Source organism: Nannospalax galili, unplaced genomic scaffold (assembly GCF_000622305.1).
Source record: "Nannospalax galili isolate Female #2095 unplaced genomic scaffold, S.galili_v1.0 scaffold667, whole genome shotgun sequence".
In the NCBI taxonomy this organism is placed as follows: Eukaryota; Metazoa; Chordata; class Mammalia; order Rodentia; family Spalacidae; genus Nannospalax; species Nannospalax galili.
Window position 1 is genome coordinate 1940338 of NW_008358387.1, and position 5969 is coordinate 1946306.

Below are 5969 nucleotides of genomic sequence, written 5' to 3' on the forward strand. Positions count from 1 at the left end.
CATGGGTGACATTTGAGAACACCTGAAGTTATCCTTTGAGCCTACACAAACACACACACACACACACACACACATCTCCACACACAAACGTACACGTACACACTGTGCACCTATACACATACAAACATGCACACATACACATACTGTGCATCTGTACATATGAGTGCACACACAAAGACAGAGCTAAGAAACAGATTTGAGGATCATGACTCCTAAGTCAGTGCTCTTAGGGTGCCCTGCATGCCATAGGCTGAGGCAGAGTTAGGCATAAACAGACTCACCCTCTACACATTTTTCTCTAACGTGTTTTTCTCACAGGTAAAGGCTGGGAATTTCCCACCTTACCCATAAGGTTGGAACTGCATGACCCCTTCCTCCGCCATTTTGCTACCTACCATTCAGCCCCTCCTCCCTCTGATGTCCCCTTCCGTGACCACAGCCCATACCCTGACCATGGAGCTCAGCCACCTTGTCCTCTGGAACTCCTTGTCCTCCTTCAGTTCAACTTCCACTTGTCACCATGCCTACTCTACAAACCAGGTACTTAGGCAGGTCACTGAGTCAGACTTCAGTTTTAAACAAACTCTCATCCCTCTCATTTGGGTCACTTCTACCAAGATGCTGGGGAGACACCTTAGCCCGGGAATCTTCAAAAGAGCCCTTGCCTGGCAGGCAGTTGCCAGCCTGCCCTGGACTCAGCCTTAATAAATAAATCCCATCCAATCAGCTCCAAAATCCCGTTAGTTGAAAAATAATATACAGGTCAGGTGTGATAGCATGCACCTGTAATCCCAGCATTTGGGAGACAGAGGCAAGAGAACCTTGAGTTCAAGGTCATTCTCATCTATAGCCTGGACTACTCAAGACCCTGTCTCAAAAAGGGTGAGGAGGTAAATAAGAGAAGAGATGGAACAAGAAGGAAAAAGAAAGAAAAGAAGAAATAAAAGAGAATAAGAAGGAAAGAAAATATGCGATGTTACCAGTTTGACTTAAATAATGAGATGAGAGCTCATTGAGAAAATGCCAAGGCTGTGGTGCTCTGAGGTTGGCATATGTCCATCACTCAGCTAAGGATAATCTAGCTGTGTAGCTTTGAGTACGTCATTTCATGTCTCTAGTCAACAGCTTATTTACCCCTCAAAGCAGGAGTAGAACTAGATAATCCCTTGAAAACACTGAAGGCCTATTATCGAATATTAAAGAAACAGCAAGCCTGATATTATCACTCCCATCGATGCTTTTCTCCAATCATTAACCAGATAAATGGGTTGTTTCTGCAATCCAATGGCAAAGTTCACTTTGGGGGAGAAGAAGAAGATTTGGGGGACAGTGGACATTGTTGGACATCTCCAGGAACCTAATCCTGAGTTTGTCTTATCTTGGTGGCAATAGGCGATCTGAAGGCTCTTCACAGAAACAGGGTGCACTTTGAATGAATGCTTTTGGTGAGTACGACACTGTCAGCTGACTCAAGGCGAGATGAAATCTAGTTTTTGAAAATGTTTCTTTTTTTTCTTGTCTCCTTTTATGAAGTTTGGCTTAATCGCTTGTTTTTCTCTCTTCCTTATGTAATCCTGTGGGATGTGGCATCACAAAGCCATAAATTACTCATGGTGCTCTGAAAGAAAAGTCATTGTGTAAAAGAAACGAACTTAAGATGAAATGGAAGAAGATTTTGCACTAGACGTAAAAGAAAACTATAGCACACGTGGCTTGTAGCCCACAATGATCATTAATTCCCACAATTCCTCTGCGACTCCATCACTTGTTCCTGATTTCTTGTGCTTGGCTCTCCCTGGAGGTTAAGTTATTGGAGACTAAGTTACAGATATGCCCACTGCCACTGCAATGTAGTCCCCCAGAAGTATTAGAAAAGATATCATGGTCTTGGCAATTCCGGGGATGGTTAAAGATGGCAGTTTCTTGTTTCTTGTTTGAAGAAACCCAGAAAGCTCCCTTTTTGTCCAAAACTCATTTTTTCAATAAACTTTTCAAATTATTCTTGTGGGTTAGTTAAACTCCCTTTGTAAAACATAAATACACAGAAACACAATTAGCCTCCAGCAGAGGTAAGTCACAAAGCTAACTCTCAGATAGGAATTCCTTAATAAAATTGATTTAACTAAACTATGTCTAAGGTGGCAGCTAGGTATGATAAAATTTCTAACAAGCAAGCAAATTATCTTTTTCTAAAGCCTCTTTCATATTCGCTGACACATCTGAGCTCCTGATCCTCCCAGAGCTGAGGATCAGCTCAGATTCCTTAGTTCCCCAGAAATAGCAAGGAGAAGTTTGTGTTGGTTCATTCATTCCTACCAGAAACCTTACAACTCCCAAGCACCATGCTGGGCTGTTAAAGATACAGACAGATAATAACCTTACCTATCCTTATATATAGCAGTGTATACAGTGCCAGACATAAAAAATCATTACAGAGACTCAAACATAAATAGCACAGTTCTTAAATTTTAAGTGCTCTTTCCTAAATCAAACAGATGGAAAGTTCCAAAGCTGGGATTTCCTCCCAGGTCTGAATTCAGATTGCCATTAAAGACATCCTATAACTTTTTTAACTGGACAAGTTCTGACAGGGCAAAGTGAGGAAAAGCAAGCTCCCATACTGAGGTTCTGTTGTGGGAGGAAAGGTACAGGTTGATGGCTCCAGAAACTGCTGGACAGGACGGCAGAAGGAAACAAAGTTTCCAAGCAGGACCCAGGAGAGGATCAATCCCAGAGTGCAGCCTGGGAACTCTTCCTGCCAGCCTTGAAGGATGCCCAGCCCAGCAGAAAGGTCTTTCTATTCTTTCTTCACTTGTACTCAGACTAACTGTACGACCTCTTTGGGATGTTACCAATTATAGATACACCATAGAACTGGGGGTTCAAGGTGTCATCACTTACCTGACATGTCTAAAACTGTCCTCAAGATACTTGCTTTTTCCTGCTGTTAGGACTCTTATTATCTACCTCACTAATCTCATTTCACCTCTATATCCCAAGAAAGAGTTCTTTTTCTATTCTCCGTAATAAATCTATTTGTAGACTGGAGATGTAGCTCAGTTGGTAGGGTGCTTGCCTAGCATGCCTAAGGCCCTGGTTTCAAATCCCAGCAGCACATAAACTAGGCATGGTAGAGACACACCTCTAACCTAAGCACTCCGGAGGTGGAGGCTAGAGAATCAGGAGTTCAAGGTCATTCTCAGCTTCATAGCAAGCTCAAGGCCAGCCTGGGCTACATGAGACCTTGCTTCAAAAAAATCTACTTGTGCTGAAGTTGATAAGCTTTCAAGGATTCCCTAATGATCAGACAGTCTGGGGTGTGATTATGTGGTGCACAACGTAGAGCAGCTGACTGAGTCTCCCCTTGCAGATCTATAATCCTCTTCCTTTCTCACGTTCTATAGCAATGAAAATATTTTTCTCTTTGCTCAGACACAGACTGTATACCCAGAGTCTAAGCTTCTGTAGATGTGTCAAGGATTTGTTCTCCCACCGAGGTAGGTAGGTATCTCCTCAGAAAGTCTTCTCTGATCAGCCACTAAGGCTATAGAGAGTCTCTCCTTTCTTCCCATCAAGACTGAGATCAAAGAGGTAAACCATTGCCCATTATTTGCAGTATTTCTTTGGCCACACAACAAAATGTGGCAGAAAGTCCCAATCATAGCATAGCTCCTAAGGTCCTCCTTGACCAACTGAAGGGTGGCTTCCACCTCAGTCCAGTACCCAACGAGTCCCCTTGGCACTGATTCTCTGGCACCACAAGCTTTCTGTATGCTGAACACAGTCCATGTGTTCTATGTGACTGTAAGCAACAGAAAGAGAATCACTAGATCACTGGGTACAAAGTACTATACAGAGGCTAGGAAGATAAAGAATTATGATCTCTAAAAAGATTATGAAATCCCATGAATCATAACAATATGGATGAACCTCCAGGATACTATGTTAAAGGAAATAAGTCAGACACAGAAAGACAAATATTCAGTGATGTCAATAACTGTGGAATCTAAAGTTTTTGTCTCACAGAAGTTGAGAGGAGAATGGTGAAGAGAGAATGAGGAAAGAAAGGAGAGGGACAGAAAGAGGCTGATCAATGGGTGCCAAGTTACAGCTGTAGTGAGTCAGGTATCTGGCGGCACCGTAGCATGAATACAGTCAATAGTGCCCTTACACAGATGAATAATTAAGAGGGATTTGGACCAGCCATGACAGCTCATGCCTATAATCCCAGGACCTAGGCACATGAGGCAGGAGGATTGCCATAAGTTTAAGACCAGTCTAGCCTATAATATGAGACCTTTTCTCAAAAACAAAGCAAAAAGCAAAACTAAAATTAATGAGGGTTTATAATACACTCACCATAAAGAAATGACAAAACTATAAGATGACAGATACACTAATCACCATGATTTGATCATTACCCAATGTTTCTGTGAATCAAAACACAACAGCTCTGAAAAATGTTCAAGTGCCTCAAGCAACACATGCAAAATTAGTTGTTGTTTTTTTTTTTAAATCATGTCCTCTGTTACCCAAGAATATACTGGAGCCCATTTCTGGCACCAGTCTACTATGTAATCCTAGGGAAAATATTATTTAAGTATGAAGACCTAAGTTTTGATCCCCAACGATCTGTAAAAGGCCATGGAAAGCCATGTACATGTATAACCCTAGCACTAGGGTGGGAGGTTGAGGTGGAGACAGGAGGATGCCGGGGCTCACTGGCTGATAGCCTAGTGAAAAAACTGCAGACTACAGGCTCAATGAAAGATCCTGTCCCAAGAGAATAAGGCAGTGTGCTCTCTTACACACCTGCACATACACATACGTATACGCTGTTCTATAAAAACAGCAATACCATAAACACTTACCTCCTAGGGTTATTACAAAGAAGAAATAAGGTAAAACACAATTTTTTCAGTTTATTTTTTTATTTATTTTTTGGTTAACACACAAAGAAATATGTTTCATTGTAAGATCTTCATACATGTATATGGTTATATTTTGCTATTATTTGCTGCCCCCAGTGCCCTCGCCAAAGTCTCCTCTTTCCTCCTCTTACTGGTCCCCATCCTCTTTGCAAATAGTTCCCCCCTCCTGCCTTCATGACATCTATTTTCCATTATGCTCTCTGTTTCCTCCTCTTCCCTCCCTTCAGACCTCCCCTTCATAGGCCCTTTTCTATTTTTATGTCAAACACGTAGATAGATAGATGATAGGTAGGTAGGTAGGTAGGTAGGTAGATAGATTAGATAGATGATAGATAGATAGATAGATAGATAGATAGATAGAGATAGTAGATGATAGGTAGATAGATGATAGATGGTGTGCTGGATAGCTTTAGTGTCAACTTGACACACCTGGGTTGAGGGAGCCTCAATTAGGGAATTGCCTTCATTGGACTGGCCTGTGGCCATGTCCATGGGGCACCTTCTTGATTGTTGAGTGATGTGGGAGGGCCCAGCCCACTGTGGGTGGTGCCACCCCTGGGCAGGTGGACCTGTGTTGTATAAGAAAGCAGGCCGAGCAGGGGCCAGGGGAGAAAGCCAGTAAGCAGCAATCCTTCATGGCCTATGCTCCAGCTCCTGCCTCCAGGTTCCTGCCCTGAGTTCCTACCTTGGGCTCCCTGATAAACTGTGACCCAGGAGATGTAAGCTAAATAAACCCTTTCTTCCCCTAGTTCGTATTGGTCAGAGTGTTTTGCCACAGCAATGGAGAAACAAACTAAGACAGATGGATAGATAGATATAGATAGATGAGAGATACATACATACATACATACATACATACATACATATATGCTTAGAATCCTACATACATAGATAGATACATAGATTAGATAGATGGATAGATAGGTAGATATAGATGATGGATAAAGTGATAGATGGATAGATGATAGATAGATAGATAGATAGATAGATGTAGATAGATAGGTAGATAGATGATAGATAGAAAGATAGATAGGTAGG

The 5969-nt window shown here is 42.0% G+C and overlaps 1 protein-coding gene across 3 annotated transcripts in view; it reads left to right on the forward strand.

Moving 5' to 3' along the window:
• Nucleotides 1–1308: 1308 nt before the first annotated feature.
• The window catches only part of Adra1b (adrenoceptor alpha 1B), a 138063-nt gene continuing 133402 nt past the window's right edge, over nucleotides 1309–5969 (forward strand). For all 3 annotated transcript variants that reach the window (XM_029557941.1, XM_029557940.1, XM_029557942.1), the window contains exon 1: nucleotides 1309–1445. The gene's annotated coding sequence lies outside the window, so the exon portion shown is untranslated. The remainder of the gene's footprint in view (nucleotides 1446–5969) is intronic.